This window comes from Chiloscyllium plagiosum, unplaced genomic scaffold (assembly GCF_037043375.1).
Source record: "Chiloscyllium plagiosum isolate Xiang-an unplaced genomic scaffold, Cpla_swu_hap1 HiC_scaffold_9, whole genome shotgun sequence".
NCBI lineage: Eukaryota > Metazoa > Chordata > Chondrichthyes > Orectolobiformes > Hemiscylliidae > Chiloscyllium > Chiloscyllium plagiosum.
The window spans coordinates 84,224,441-84,241,916 of record NW_028270147.1 but is presented as its reverse complement, the minus strand read 5'-3'; the positions used below and the strand labels follow the sequence as shown (position 1 = coordinate 84,241,916).

General features: G+C 41.8%; 1 protein-coding gene across 1 annotated transcript in view; it reads left to right on the top strand.

Moving 5' to 3' along the window:
• The first annotated feature begins 257 nt into the window (after positions 1-257).
• LOC148149183 (uncharacterized) overlaps positions 258-17,476 on the top strand; it is a 55,224-nt gene continuing 38,005 nt past the window's right edge. Inside the window, exon 1 of the transcript XR_015758059.1 lies at positions 258-439. The gene's annotated coding sequence lies outside the window, so the exon portion shown is untranslated. The remainder of the gene's footprint in view (positions 440-17,476) is intronic.

The following is a 17,476-nucleotide window of genomic DNA, read 5'->3' as shown; positions in this document are numbered from 1 at the left end:
TGTAAAATCCTTAACCTTAAAAGAAATCATGTTAAATTTCCATAATAGAAATCAGATTCAAAACAGTCCTGGATCTCAAGCTCCACAGAACAAAGCACAAACATTCAATCATCAACAAACAAATGTGCATTCAAACCAAATCACAAAGGGTTAAACTTTCTATTAGCTGTACAGCTCTTTTTTCTTTCTCTCTCTCTCTCTCACACACACACACACACCATATCTCAGTTTTTAGCTTGAGAGTTTAGACTGATAAATCCTGGCTGTGGCATCATCGCTTAACCAAGTGTGGAAGAATTGTTACCACTGGCCAGCCTTATCTTTTAACACCCCAAGAAAGAATAACGGCCAACCTCCATATTCCATAAACAAAGAACAATGACCAAAATGAACAAAAAAGCAACAAAGCAAGACAAGAAAAGCTGAACAGATGCAACAGGTACGATAATAATAATAGTGGGAGGCATGATGGTACAGTAGTTAGCACTGCTGCCTCATAGTGTCAGAGACTTGGGTTCAATTCCCACCTCAGGTTACTGACTGTGTGGAGTTTGTACATTCTCCCTGTGTCTGTGTGGGTTTGCTCCAGTTTCCTCCCACAGTCCAAAAATGTGCAGTTTAGGTGAATTGGAAATGCTAACTTGCCAATAGTGTTAGGTGGAGGGGTAATACAGGGGAATGAGTCTGGGTGGGTTGTGCTTTGGCGGCCCAAAGGGCCTGTTTCCACATGGTAAGTAAGTAATCTGATACATCAGTGAGATTGTTATCTTGTCAATGTTGTTCCTGGACTACAGCAGTAAAGTTATTGAGAGTTAAGTGAAACAGCTGTACATTCCAAAGACTGATCAGCCTGTAAGGAAGAGTCTGAAATGCGAGCTGCAAAAAAATTATATAATAATATGAAAAACAGAGCACCACTCATCTAAATCCGAATTATCATTGTCCTACTCATTAAAACTAAGGCCAACCATTGAATTGCGCAGTTCTGTTTGTTTACCAGTCACTTGTGACTTCTCCTTTTGTTTCTGTAATTGTTTTGCTTGAGCACATTCACTTTCAAGAACCTCAACAGACTTCATAGCACCATTTGTAGTTAATTCAATCCCCAATTTGGTGGCAGTATCCTGCCATGAACGCAAAACTGATTCTTTGTGCCTCTCATCACAAAACTGTTGGCCCACAGTCCAATTAACTCTTTCATTTCTGCTCCCATGTTACGTTGCCAAATCAATTGCTGAGCTGATTTGACCAATTGAACAGATTTAGGGACACCGAATGATAACCTTCATTACCCAATGTTTTGTTTAGACCTCCATACAAATTTCTAAAGGCCTCAGTCCTTTCGGGAAAATTTTCACATAATTTCACTAACGTTGATGATGAATCAAAAGTTCTCTCTGTGTAATTACCCATTTTAAAATTACTTTAGTTTTATAGCAACTACTTTACAAAGAAAATGACTCACTGATCAAACTTCCACAAACGTTAATCAATTTCACAAACATTTTTAATGAAAAAAAGGTTTTATTATAAAATGTCACGATATTTCTTTACTTTTTTGAAAAAAATCAATCTAAGTGTTGATTTTTATTTTTAATTTATTATTATTAGTTATTAACTTATTAAATATACTTCATTATGTTAATAACAACCTATAATTAAATGCCAGGGGCCTCTTGCTCCTTATAACTTTAAATACCAGGGGCCTCTTGCTCCCTATAACATCAAATACCAGGAGTCTCTTGCTCCCTTTAACTTCAAATACCAGGAGCCTCTTGCTCCCTATAACTTCAAATATCAGGAGCCTCTTGCTCCCTATAAACTTAAAATACCGGGAGCCTCTAGCTCCCTATAACTTCAAATACCAGGGGCCTCTTGCACCCTATAACTTCAAATACCAGGAGCCTCTAGCTCCCTATAACTTCAAGTACCAGGAGCCTCTTGCTCCCTATAACTTCAAATACCAGGGGCCTCTTGCACCCTATAACTTCAAATACCAGGGGCCTCTTGCACCCTATAACTTCAAATACCAGGGGCCTCTTGCACCCTATAACTTCAAATACCAGGGGCCTCTTGCACCCTATAACTTCAAATACCAGGGGCCTCTTGCACCCTATAACTTCAAATACCAGGAGCCTCTAGCTCCCTATAACTTCAAGTACCAGGAGCCTCTTGCACCCTATAACTTCAAATACCAGGGGCCTCTTGCACCCTATAACTTCAAATACCAGGAGCCTCTAGCTCCCTATAACTTCAAGTACCAGGAGCCTCTTGCACCCTATAACTTCAAATACCAGGAGCCTCTAGCTCCCTATAACTTCAAATACCAGGAGCCTCTTGCACCCTATAACTTCAAATACCAGGAGCCTCTAGCTCCCTATAACTTCAAATACCAGGGGCCTCTTGCACCCTATAACTTCAAATACCAGGGGCCTCTTGCACCCTATAACTTCAAATACCAGGGGCCTCTTGCACCCTATAACTTCAAATACCAGGGGCCTCTTGCACCCTATAACTTCAAATACCAGGGGCCTCTTGCACCCTATAACTTCAAATACCAGGAGCCTCTAGCTCCCTATAACTTCAAGTACCAGGAGCCTCTTGCACCCTATAACTTCAAATACCAGGGGCCTCTTGCACCCTATAACTTCAAATACCAGGAGCCTCTAGCTCCCTATAACTTCAAGTACCAGGAGCCTCTTGCACCCTATAACTTCAAATACCAGGGGCCTCTTGCACCCTATAACTTCAAATACCAGGAGCCTCTAGCTCCCTATAACTTCAAGTACCAGGAGCCTCTTGCACCCTATAACTTCAAATACCAGGAGCCTCTAGCTCCCTATAACTTCAAATACCAGGAGCCTCTTGCACCCTATAACTTCAAATACCAGGAGCCTCTAGCTCCCTATAACTTCAAATACCAGGGGCCTCTTGCACCCTATAACTTCAAATACCAGGGGCCTCTTGCACCCTATAACTTCAAATACCAGGGGCCTCTTGCACCCTATAACTTCAAATACCAGGAGCCTCTAGCTCCCTATAACTTCAAATACCAGGGGCCTCTTGCACCCTATAACTTCAAATACCAGGAGCCTCTTGCACCCTATAACTTCAAGTACCAGGAGCCTCTTGCACCCTATAACTTCAAATACCAGGGGCCTCTTGCACCCTATAACTTCAAATACCAGGGGCCTCTTGCACCCTATAACTTCAAATACCAGGAGCCTCTAGCTCCCTATAACTTCAAGTACCAGGAGCCTCTTGCACCCTATAACTTCAAATACCAGGGGCCTCTTGCTACCTATAACTTCAAATACCAGAAGACTCTTGTTCCCAATAAATTTCAAATACCAGGAGTCTCTTGCTCCCTATAACTTCAAATACCAGGAGCCTCTTGTTCCCTATAACTTCAAATACCAGAAGACTCTTGTTCCCAATAAATTTCAAATACCAGGAGTCTCTTGCTCCCTATAACTTCAAATACCAGGAGCCTCTTGCTCGCTATAACTTCAAATACCAGGATACCCGTGCTCCCTATAACTTCAAATACCAAGAACCTCTTGCTCCCTATAAACTTCAAATACAAGGAGCCTTTTGCTCTATATAAACTTCAAATACCAGGGGCCTCTAGCTCCCTATAAACTTCAAATACCAGGAGCCTCTTGCTCCCTATAACTTCAAATACCTGGAGCCTCTTGCTACCTATAACTTCAAATACCTGGAGCATCATGGAGCCTTTGTTCCCTATAACTAGAAATACCAGGAGCTTCATGCTCCCTATAACCTTCAAATACCGGGAGCCTCTTGCTCCCTATAACTGCAAATACCAGGAGCTTCATGCTCCCTATAACATCAAGTACCAGGAGCCTCTTGCTCCCTATAAACTTCAAATACCAGGAGCCTCTTGTCCCTATAACTTCAAATACCAGGAGCCTCTTGCTCCCTATAACTTCAAATATCATGAGCCTCCTGCTTCCTATCACTTCAAATACCAGGGGCATCTTGCTCCCTATAAACTTCAAATACCAGGAGCCTCCTGCTTCCTATCACTTCAAATACCTGGAGCCTCTTGCTCCCTATAACCTCAAATACCAGGAGCCTCTTGTTCCCTATAACATCAAATACCAGGAGCCTCTTGCTCCCTATGAACTTCAAATACCAGGGGCCTCTTGCTCCCTATAACTTCAAATACCCAGCAAATTTGATCATACAATGATTGTTGCTACCTCAGGGCACATTTACTATTAATCCCATCTCGTTGCACGATACCAAGAATAGAGCTGTCTGCACTCTGATTAGCTCCAGAGTGTGCTGTCCTAAGAAATCGTCCTAAAAAACATTCCATATACTCCACCCAGGCTACCCCAACCCATCTGATTTTCCAGTCTATGTTTGCATTAAAATCCCCTATGATTACCAATTTAGCTTTTTGATGAGCTCTGATTATTTTCTAAAATAAAACAACAAACTGCAGTGTTGAAAATCTTAAACAAAAACAAAAGTTATGGGTGAAACTCAACAGGTCTGGCAGCATCTGTAGAGAGATTAGACCCAAAATGTTAACTGCTTTCTTTCCACTGATGATGACAGGCCTGCTGAGCTTCTCCAGCGATTTCTGTTTTTGTTTCTAATTATTTCTTCCTTTATACTTCATTCTACAGCTTTCAGGCCAGTATAATACTCTAACAAGTGATTTCCTATCTTTATAATTTCCAAGCTGTATCAAATTGTTTCTTCATCTTGTTTCCTGAACTTGTATCATCCTCCCTGCTGTGCTAATAGCATCACTAGCAGAGCCACTGCTCCACCTTTTCCCAGCTTCCCGTCATTACTAAACTCCCCTTACTTTTCAATATTCATACACAGCTATCTCTGAAGTCTTGGCAGACACAGCTTGCTCAGGACCAACTTTGAGAAATTTCTGCGATTACTTTTTCAGAACAAGTTTCACTCTGAACTCACATATACAGCTATTTTCATAAATGGGAGAGATTAGCTGGACAGACTTACTACATAACTTCTTGTCCCCAACTCCTTCCAAAATACCAAAGTACTCACCACTCACTGTCTAAACAGCAGAATTTACAGCAGAACACGTTGTTATCACTGATAGTGTGGCTTTTAGGAAATCTTATTAAAATACTTCAATAAAATCCCTACAATGTGGAAACAGGCCATTTGACCCAACAAGTCCACACTGACCTCCTGAAGAATAACCCACCCAGACCCATTCTCCTACCTTATTAATCAACATTTACCCCTGACTAAGGCATCTAACTTACACATCCATGAATACTGTGGGCAATTTAGCATGGCCAGCAGTTCACCTAACCTGCACCACCAATGTCCATAGCCACCTTTCAATGGCCTCTTTAAAAAAACACGATGTATATTTCCAAAAAAATTGAAATAAAGCAATTTTTCCACAGTTCTTCAAAATCCAATTCCTCCGAGGAATATTAAATGTAAAGCCTCCTTGTAATGCTACACATCAGGGAGCTCAGGTTTGCTGCTACAATAAATAGTATTCATTACTCCCACAATCAGGCATCATTAAATTTTAATGAAACCCCAATCATTAAAAGTCAGTGTCAGACTTTAGGGGTACCAACAACATGATCATTCAACAGACATGAATAAAATGCTGAAATCTATAAATTTGTATAAAAACCTACCACCTCACAGAATGTTTGAATAACTAAGCCACCAGATGGTTTTCAGTTTACTTTTCTTAACACTACATCTTCGTGTAATCTCAACATCTGCAGCCAAAGTGCAGGGACACTGCTAATTGCAACGACTTAGCCTGAGGACTTAGTTTGACATAATGTACAACTCTATTTCAGAGCACAGTGTCACATGTCTCTGTTAGATCATTCTTGTCATCTGATTGGAGTCACTCACTGTCTCTTTACGTACCAGCCTTACTGTTTACAACTCTATTTTTGCCCTGCTGTCTGATCAGTTCAACCATATCCTCCTCTTCAAAAGTCAATATTAATACAGCACCAATTATTTAATTCACTCAAAATTCACTGACTTCCACATCATAAAACCTGGTCCCTTAAAATCTGATTAGGTTTCAGGTAGAGGATTAATTATAATTTTTAATTAATAGGAGGTTAATAATCCACTACACCACCAACCACATCCAAACCCATCACATTTAAAATTGGAAGTTGACCTCCTCATGGGTCTGCTCCTGAGCCTGGCCAAACTGGCCATAAACAGGTCCAGGCAGCGGGCCGTGGAGGGGGTCATTAGGGCCGACTGCCTGCCTCTTTTCCGTGGTTATGTTAGAACCCGGGTGTCTCTGGAGAAGGAGCACGCGGTGTCCACCAACACCCTTGAGCTGTTCAGGGAGAGGTGGGCACCGCAGGAAGTGGAGTGTGTTAATTCCCCCTCCAGTTTGATTTAATCCCTGCCCTCCCCTTCACTGTTTGATCACGCAGTGCTGCCCTTTGATGTGAAGGGCACTGCTTGTCACTGGCCACTTGGATGTTTCTTTTCTTCCTGGTGGTGGAAATTGAATAAGGATTTGTACACCTTGTGTCTTTCACTATGTCTTGCAATATAAAAAGAAAAAAAGAAAAAAAAAAGAAATAAACAGGAGTGTCAGAGGTTCTGTTTACTCTAACAAAGAAAATAAAATATGAACAGGGGAATCACGCAGCATTGCCCATTGATTTAAAAAAATGTTGGAAGTTGAAGCATTCAGGGTGAATTGGGTCAGGATTGGATTTTTCTTTGCACATCCTATCACCCCTCTTCTATCATTATGGGTGGGGGATAAGGAGGTATCATGACTCCCTTCCCACTGATATTAACTTTGATCCATTGCAATGAACTCAGGTTAAGTACAAGTCATTCTGCTATAATACACATTTTGTTATCGCAAATACACTGTAACGCAATTGACAAATTGGGGACACTGTTTCTAAAATGCAAACTTTAAGGAATGTGTTGATTGTAATGCAATTACATCGGCAACACTTTAAGCGCTGTTTCTAAAGTGTGATTTTTCTATAATGCAGAGTTGCGCATGCCCGCAACCACTGCATTATAGAAGAACTACCTGTATAGCAAAGGTGCAGTGTCTGGTCACACAGAACTGCTGTTACTTTTGATTCAGTCAGTTTATGATTCCATTTTTAACAAAATCATTTCTGACATGATCACTCATGGCAAAAAGCAGCACTTAGTAGCCTTATCTAATTGCTCTGAAGAAGATGGTGGTAATTTGCCTTTCTGAATTGCTGAAGTCCATGTTGCGATAGTACCATCAAAATGCTCTTAACTAGGGAGTCCCAGGACTTGGATGATGAACTTTGTACCATATGATATTTAATTTACCTCTATCCCTCATCCTTCTTTTCCTCTGGGAACGTATTCTTTTAAAAAAATTTTACACTTCACAAATCTTCCCTTACCTGCCTGACCTCTTCCCTCAGGGGCGAAATATTTTCTGCAGATGTATTCCCTTATGCTTGCACAGGAACTGTTTTGTGTTTTCTTACTCAGTAGGCCTGAAGAGTGAATGAAGAGTTAAGTTGATTGATAAGTTCCCTCCTTATCCCACTGTGAGTGAAAGAATTTTGAGTGAACTCTCTTCATTTGCCATGTATGAAAACTAAAGTCCTTAGAGTTCTGGATAAACAATATAACAGCATTCAGAGTCAGATTTGAGGTCATTCTGCATAATGATTGACAGATTGTTGGACTAATTTGATGTGTGGTTGATTGCAAGAAATCCCATATAATTCCTAATTGTATGTTGTAAAAGAAAATTAAGCAAAGCTGCACAAAGATTTCGAAGTGTAGATCATTACCCATATATCTTCAGAATTCCTCATACAACTGCTTCTATATCAATGTGTTTAGTAATGGATATAGGTTAATCATTTGGTTACATTACAAATGGGCATTTCATTATTCTGCTAAATTTCAGTGAACAGTATGTGTATTCTTGTGATGATTAACAAAGGATTCCCTTAGGATATCCCAACCACCTCACGGTGGATTGAAGTACTTTTGAAATGAAGTCAGCCTAGAGACATTTGGAAGTCCATGAGTAACATCTGGCCATCTAGCCCCTTGGTGTTGTCAATCATTTATTCTATTCTGAATAGTCTTTTGAAACTAGGAGTGCACTTTTGGCAAGTGGTTGGAGATCCACTCCAAATGGGGTTTGGGTAGCCAAAACACCAAGGACAGAAGTGGCACCTCCCTGGGATATTGCCAGGAGGGCTTTGGTGGCCAATTGAGGACAGTGAGTTGGCATTCCACAGCGCTAACCCTGTCAGAGGGCCAGCAGCTACAGAGTCTCAATGGTGCCACTGCTGAGGCAGCAAGGAGTACATGAGGGCCTAGCAGACAAGATCTCAAGAACAGAGCTGGGAATGGTGGGAGAGGGAGTATTCCCCCGTTGAGTGGCAATGTTGAGCTGCCGAGTATGTAATTTTCTGTTCACAACCTCCTCTCTGCACCATGGAGCCCTTAGAGTAGCTAGAGGCCTCCCCACATGGCATTAGGGTAGAGTGTTTTTTTTTCCACTGCTTGCTAAATGACATGGGAAAATTGCCCTTAAATTATTCACTATTCACCATTGTTATTGCTTGATCATTTTTGTTGGTATGAGTAGCACTTATATCACTGCAATCTTAAATCTATTGGATGTTTTATGTCATTTTCTAACACAGTGCTAGCTGAGGGAAAGGTGTTTTGCGATATATCTGTCTATAGATTATGAATAACTAAAACTGTTGTTATGACTGTACTGCTATTCATTTGTTAATTTTAATAACCTTGTACTTTTACATTTGTTAATAGCTGATTAGTTTAAAAGTGTTCTTTGTTTCTACAAAGAGAAATGCTATAATTTCAGAATGACTAATTGTGTGTGTGTTTTTGAGTAAGTGAGTGAGAAAAGAAGGTTAAGGTTGAACCTCATACTCACTCTACCAGCTGAGGGTCTTTTTAATTGTTTGAAAGATTTTATCTGATTTACAAACATGAGAGGGCAAAGAACAAAGGGGAAGATATGGCAGGGATGCTGTGAGTATCCAGGTAATCTCAGAGTGACCGAGTGCGCTGACAGTGAGTGAACATCCCAGAGATTCCTGAAGAAGGGCTCATACCCGAAACGTCGATTCTCCTGCTCCTTGGATGCTGCCTGACCTGCTGCGCTTTTCCAGCAACACATTTTCATCCCAGAGATTCAGCCTGGTCCAGTCCCTGAGCTGGGTGTGTCCCCATGAGTGCACAGTGCCGTCACTGCAGTGTTACAGTGATACTTGCTGGTATAACCCGAGGTGCAGCAATGTATTATGGACCAGGCCAGAACCCTCAAAACATTTCAAAAAGGTAGCCCAGAACCTAACTTTACTAGTTGATTTAAGCAAGTGTAAGGCGAATGTTCCCGAAGTGGTGCAACTGGTCAGCCCACCTAGTTTTAAACAAAACAGAATTTATTTACAAGATTACCAAATGAAACACAAACAAAAGAGAACAGAATACCGACTAATGTAACCTGCCCGAAAACCCAACAAACTATCCCAACTTAACGATGCTGTTCCAAATACTTGCAACAATCCCCATAAACACCCCATGGCACAAAAGGTAAAATCAAACATAGGTTCTTACAAGATAGAAGGCAGAGAGAGTGTACCAGCCTGGACCTGCATCTTTGAGTCCAACAGCTTTTTTCCACACTACTGCCAAACCAGTGAAAAGCTGAGCTGGGAGAACTGGCCACTCCCCTTTCATTGTACAAGTGCTTTTCTTTTAAAACTTGAAAGCCCTCTGCCTGAGGCAGTGTCTGTTAGCTATTATTAAATTGGCCCTAAAACCCCTTAACCCCAGACTTTTCAGAGTCTGTGTTGTTTACGATCTCTGAAGAAAAAGCCAAGAACAGCAAAACCTTGTTAAAGGAGCAGCTTCATCACAAATGAAATGCAAATATGTCCTGTAATTAGATGGAAGATAGGTCATGAAGATTCTTCAAGGCTGGCACATATTGGATGTGCATGGGTAAGGGGTGCATGTGGCTGATGCCCATGGAGTTTGTCTTGAGATGTTAGTGCTAGTGACCAACATGGGCATTGATTTGAGCAAGCAATGAGCTGAATTTGTCAGATTCATATCGTTTTTGCTCAACATTTGCCTTGTTTGGCGAATTTGGTAAGATAGGAAGCGAAATATTAATGAGGCAAGTTGAGGTATTAATAAGACATTTCATAAATGATCAACTATTTAAATGGCAACTGAGTGCTGTTTAGTCAGAAACTAGCTGGGCCACTTGTCAAAAGCATAACCCACATCACTCAGATTCCAATGAGATCTGCCCCTTGTATTGATATAGATATTTCTGTGAAAACAACTCTGAAGCCTACATAAATTATTTTCAAGTGGAATGACTGTTACATCGCCAGACTCAAAAGTTATTTTACAGTAGCCTCAACTCACAAATATCAGTGTGATGATGACCATCTGTTGCATGTTCACCCGACTACAGAAAACGCCAAATGGTGCCATTTTAACATTCAGTTGAGGCTTAATGTCATGTGCAAATGAAAGTGCCTCTATCAAAGCAGTATTCATTCAGTACTATCAGACGCTTCTGATGAAGAATCACTGGATACTGAGTGCTAATATTTGAGCCCTATCACCATGGCAATGCTGTAGAATTAAACTACCCCCTCTGTAACTTTTCAATGTTAAACATATTGCCATATCTCTGACAATATAATGAACGCACAGCATATTTACAGTGTCCACCGACTTTCCCACTCTCCTGTGATTTGTCAGAGTCAGGCAGTCAAAAGGTGGAGGTGAGCAATATGAGTGACTCCGTCTCCACAAGAAATAGGTCAATGAGTGGAAAGTGTATGGGAAAAGAAAATAATTAACTTTAAAAAGTTGCGTCACCCAGCAGGGGAGGCAGCATCTGTACAAAGTGCAGGGTCACCAATACTCCGGGATTACCCTGAAATCTCCAAAAACTGAAGATTAATCTCTTAGAAGCACTCCAGCGAAATTATCGGAGAATGAGGAGATGGCAAAGACATTGAACAAACACCTTATGCCTGTCTTTATGGTTGAAAATGCTGCATACCAAAAAGAGAGGGTAACTTAGGCATCAAAAGGAATAAAGAATATCAGTGGAGAAAAGAACAGAAATAACTTAAAGGGTTAGAATCTGACAAATCGCAAAGGTCTCATGGTCTCTGCACGATGGTTGTAAAAGAGATGGCAGGTGGAATTTTGCCAGAAATCAATTCAGTCATTTTCCCCCCTCTGTGGAATGATAACTGATTTGCTTTGTCCCATCTCTATGCAGATTGAAGTCACCTGATTCTTGAAGTCAGTGACTCTTGATCATAATTAGGGCTGTCTCGAATTGCCTGTTTAGTGCCTTCCCCTAAAATTCCCATTACCGTTTAGTCGGGTCTGTACACATGGACTGTCAATTTCTGTCCCTTGGTTTTCCTAAACTCTACCCAAATAGACTCCACTTCACCAGAACTAATATCTGTTTTCATTATCATATTAACTTTTCTCTGTAACCAGCAATGCTAATCCACCTCCTTCTTCTTATTGTCTATCCTTCCAGGAAACTGAATATCCCTGGAGCCCAGCTTCAAACAGAATGGATGTGTTGGTTTCTAATTTACCAAAATACCCTGGATTCTGGAAAGGTCTGAGTGGAGTGGAAGTAGCAATGTAACGCTGCTAGTCAGGGAAGAAGGGAGAGTGAAAATAAGGAACTGAGGCCAGTTATCATGACATCAATTAATTGGGAAAGAGATCAATAAAGTTCCTTAATTAAGTATGTTTCAACAATGTGCTTTAAAAAAAAAACCCCATGGTTTCATCCAATATAATCAACATGGTTTTAGAAAAGGGAAATCATGTTTGACAAATTTACTCCTTTATGAGGGTCAAATGAGTGAGGTAGTTAAGAGGGAACTAATAGCTGCATTATATCTGGATTCCCAAAAGGCATTCTGTATGGTGCTACACTGATGGCTAATAGGTAAGGTAAGGGCTGTGCAACTGAAGGTAATGTATGAGCATGAATAAAGGATTGGCTAACATACAGGAGATAATAACTAAGTACTGTTGTGACTGTGACTAGAGGAGTGCACTGATAATCAAGCCCCACTATTCTACCAGTTACACTGCTAATATAATATTAATTTGCTAATTCAATTACCATGATGATCAATTGCTTTTCTATGATCATATTATCCAGCATAAAATAAATATTCATCAGGCTTCCTTAATGAAGTCAAAGGAATTCATTTATTGGGAACAGACATGTTTAAAGCTCTGAAGAAGGGCCACTGGACTTGAAACGTTAACTCTCCTTTTGCTCCAGCGATGCTGCCAGATCTGTTAAGTATCTCCAGTAATTTCTGTGTATTATCAGATTTCTTTTTGTCATAGTCCTTTTTGATTTTTGTTTTAAGGCAAGTAGCAAACATTGATTAACAGTAAAGATATGATATAGAATTAAAACTATATTCATCTGATAGACACATGCACACACTACAAAAAGATACATCTCAACAGAGTTTATTTTCCAAATGACAAATTAGTAAATACAATTGTTTGGAAACAAAGGATAACATGAGCTCACAAACTCATTCGATATTCTAATTTAAATGTACTATGTTAATAGGTTTTGGTTCCACTCACCCACTTAATCTGGCATTTGGAATTGTGTCAAAAATATTAGGAGTATGGTATATCATATCTAGTAAAACATGGGACTAGATTTTTAGGGATGGGGTAAGTTGTACCGATCTTTGGGCAGCTTGCCCTCCACAGCTGAATATCTACAAGGACATAAGGCACTCTTTTGCACCATTAGGGAGAAAAACTAGTCTTCTACATGTGCCAGTCAGTCTAATAGCTGGCCAATACCTGGTCCCGGCAGTGCTACCAGGAAAGGTAGCCATGCCTGGTGCTGCAGTCAATCCAGAAGAAGATATTCCATGATGGAAGCAGGACAGCTGTGGGTAAGTCCAAGGTCGCCCTGGCCTCAGGCTGGCAGAACCCAGCAAGGGAAGAGTGAGGGGAGATGAGGTTGGACAGGATTCAGAATGGGTGGGGAAATACAAAATTGGTGGCGGCGAGATGGCAGGGGTTCTAATGGACAGAAGGGGTGATAGCTGACCAGCCTGCCCAACCACAAAAACAATTAATGGGCATTTTGATCACGTATGGACAGACCTCCAGGCACCTTCATTCTCATTGGCAAGATTGAAAGGAATGGTGTTGGGGAAAGTGCAAATCTGCGTCCATGTTACCAATAGACCCTCCCCACAGGGCGACCATGTAAACAGTGATGAAGTGGAACGCAACAGGTAACTGCTTGAGCAAACTTTGTGTCCAGTCTCTCAAGGTTTACATTTAACAACAATAAAGTCCAATAATCTCATAATGGTCTATGACCGTATGAATCAGTAACCATGGAAACTGTTTTGACAATATTGACAACCAGAAAGGATAGCTGCTGTGTCCCATTTCATATTGATACAACGTGAAGTAAACTTTTAGTTCTGCATTTTCAAGTGTTTTTTTCAAGAGTTTTTTTTTCTCTCCCTTGCTGGTGTAAGTAGAACTAACACCAATTGAAGCAGAGAGAAAGGAGCTATACCTTTGTGGTAACACCCTCGGTTGTGAGAAGAGTTTTGAGATAATTTCACATCAGTTTGTAGAATTTGTAAAGAAATGGGATTTTAGTCCACATTTCAAGAGGCAGGAGAATTGGAAATATGGGGATAACCTTATTGAATTGATGTCTGTATACAGCACTTGGCAATGATGCCAACTCTTGCCCCAGCCAAAATGAAGTTGACCAATTTTTATGTGTCTACTCTTTAAACTAAAAGGAAGCTGAAAGTTAGTAAGTTTGCAGATGGCACCAAAATTAGAGGTACAGAGAGCGAAGAAGGTAACCTCAGAGTACGAACAGGATTTTGATCAGACGGGCCAATGGGCCGAAGAGTGGCAAATGGATTTTAATTTTGGTAAGGCAAATCAGGGGAGGACTTAGACACTTAATGGTAAGGTCCTGGGGAGTGTTACTGAACGAAGAGACCTTGGAGTGCGAGTTCATAGTTCCTAGAAACTGGAGTCGCAGATAGATAGGATGGTGAAGAAGGCGTTTTGTATGCTTTCCTTCTTTGGTCAGAACATTGAGTATAGATGTTTGGGCGGTCATGTGGTGGCTGTACAGGATGATGGTTGGGCCACTTTTGGAATATTGTGTGCAATTCTGGTTTCCCTCTTACAGGAAGCATGTTGTGAAATTTGAAAGGGTTCAGAAAAGATTTACAAAGATTTGCCAGGATTGGAGGATTTGAGCTATAGGGAGAGGTTGAATAGGCTGGGGTTGTTTTCCCTGGAGCTTCTGAGGCTGAGGGGTGACCTTATAAAGGTTTATAAAATCATGAGGGGCACGGATAGGGTAAATAGACAAAGTCTTTTCCCTGGGGTCGGGGAGTCCAGAACTAGAGGGTATAGGTTTAGGGTGAGAGGGGAAAGATATAAAAGAGACCTAAGGGACAACCTTTTCACACTGTGTGTAGTGTATGTATGGAATGGGCTGCCAAAGGAAGTTGTGGAGCTGGTAAAATTACATTTAAAATGTATCTGGATGGGTATATGAATAGGAAGGGTTTAGAGGGATATGGGCCAAGTGCTGGCAAATGGGACTAGATTAATTTAGAATATCTGGTTTTCCAAGAAAGGGCAAGGAGATATTGAAGGGGCAAAAAGATAATGGAAGGATGTAATTACACTGCAGTCTTTCTTTTTTTGTGTTTAAGTTTGACATGAATGCTATTTTCATTTATCTTTTAGGTTTTTTGGGTATATTGTCATAGCCATCTTGAAGAAACAACTCAATGTCTGTAGTGCAGTTTTGAGGCAGAAAGATATATGTATCCTCAGTTTCTTTCCACAGAGCAAACTCCAATCAGTTGATAACTTGTTCCCCAAATCTCTACATCCAATCACCCATTTATTCTTTAACTCACAGAGAGATTTTGCCAGGACCTTCATTCCATTTGGGGAGAAAGTGAGGTCTGCAGATGCTGGAGATCAGAGCTGGAAATGTGTTGCTGGAAAAGCGCAGCAGGTCAGGCAGCCTCCAGGGAACAGGAGAATCGATGTTTCGGGCATAAGCCCTTCTTCAGGAATGAGGAAAGTTTGTCCAGCAGGCTAAGATAAAAGGTAGGGAGGAGGGACTTGGGGGAGGGGCGTCGGAAATGTGATAGGTGGAAAGAGGTCAAGGTGAGGGTGATAGGTCAGACTGGGGTGGGGGCGGAGAGGTCGGGAAGAAGATTGCAGGTTAGGAAGGCGGTGCTGAATTTGATGGATTTGACTGAGACAGGGTGGGGGGAGGGGAAATGAGGAAACTGGTGAAATCCGAGTTCATCCCTTGTGGTTGGAGCGTTCCTAGCCGGAAGATGAGGCGTTCTTCCTCCAATCGTTTTGTTGTGGTCTGACGATGGAGGAGTCCAAAGACCTGCATATCCTTGGTGGAGTGGGAGGGGGAATTGAAATGTTGAGCTACAGGGTGGTTGGGTTGGTTGGTCCGGGTGTCCCAGAGGTGTTCTCTGAAACGCTCCGCAAGTAGCCGGCCTGTCTCCCCAATATAGAGGAGGCCACATCGGGTGCAGAGGATGCAATAGATGATATGTGTGGAGGTGCAGGTGAATCTGTGGTGGATATGGAAGTTTCCTTTGGGGCCTTGGAGAGAGGTGAGGGGGGAGGTGTGGGCGCAAGTCTTGCACCTCCTGCGGTTGCAGGGGAAGGTGCCGGGAGTGGAGGTTGGGTTGGTGGGGGGTGTGGATCTGACGAGGGAGTCACGGAGGGAGTGGTCTTTACGGAATGCTGATAGGGGAGGGGAGGGAAATATATCCTTGGTGGTGGGGTCCGTTTGGAGGTAGAGGAAATGACGGCGGATGATGCGCTGTACATGGAGATTGGTGGGGTGGTAGGTGAGGACCAGTGGGGTTCTGTCCTGGTGCCGGTTGGAGGGGCGGGGTTCAAGGGCGGAGGAGCGGGAAGTGGAAGAGATGCTGTGGAGGGCATCGTCGACCACGTCGGGGGGGAAATTGCGGTCCTTGAAGAAGGAGGCCATCTGGGTTGTGCGTTTTTGGAACTGGTCCTCCTGGGAGCAGATGCAGCAGAGTCGAAGGAATTGGGAGAATGGGATGGCGTTTTTACAGGGGGCAGGATGGGAGGAGGTGTAGTCCAGGTAGCTGTGGGAGTCGGTCGGTTTGTAGTAGATGTCCGTGTTGATTCTGTCGCCATGAAGAATGATTCTTCATTCCATTTGGTCACATATACATCTGATATAATCTATGAGGTGGTAGCAGCATTGTTACATTCCAGCAGTGAAAAGTAGTTACTGTCAAGTTTGCACCAATGGCAGCAGTCTCACCTGAGAGTCAGACATTTATCAGTTGTAATGATACTGAGAATGGCTGGCAAATATTGTCCAGTATTGAGCAGGTATTGCACTGTCAGAGCTGTCAGCTGTCAGAGGATGCCAAACTGAGCTCCTGGTTTGCCTACTCTACTTAGATGTTGTGGCCTTCTGTAAAGAGGAATGGTGGATGTCTGCCTAGCTCCTAGCTAAAACATGCAAGTCCAAAAAAAATTCATGATAACAGTGAACAATATCTGGTCATTATCATTCAGCAGTTTGTTGAAGTTTGCTGTGTGAAAATGGTCAGCCATATTTCTTATAATGCAGCTGCTAAAGATTCTTTAGAAAGAGGTTCTTTGAGCAGTCTCCTCAGTTGCGAAAGGTGCAATTTAAGTCAACGTTTCCTTGTGTTCCACTTGGTGTGGCCTACTGAGGTTTCTGAAGGATTAGTTCTATTGCACACTGATTTGGTATGCTTTCCTTTCTTGTGACATTTTAATTACTATTTCAAATCACAAAGGAATGGCACAAAGATAGGATTATCACACAGTCTATACTAAATGGTTCAGTGAAAAACTGCAAGGAAAGAGAAAGAAGTTGTCTTATATTATCACCAATGAAAAGAGCTTCGTCCCAGATCTCCTTTTCACAACCAATTACATTACAATTACCTCCACACAGATCAGACACCATAGAATGAATGACAAAGATTGTGAACACCAACCCCAGAGTCAGTTGTCTACTTTTGTTCTCAGCATATAAACCAGTGTTGGTGGAGTCTTTTGAGACTCCAAAGGTCAGTGTCTGTGCTGAGTTAAATGGTAGAGGGTTGTAGATTTATCTGTTTTTAAAGGAGTTTGAGGACTGATGTGGCCACCCATCCACTTGACAGCTGACCAGCCAGCCCAACCTCAAAACCAATTCATCAAGTTTTTATTCAGATGTGGGTGTGCCTCCTGGTACTTTCAAGATTGCAGGGAGGGTGTTGGTGGAGATGGGGAACTGTACCCAAGACATGGTGCCCAATTT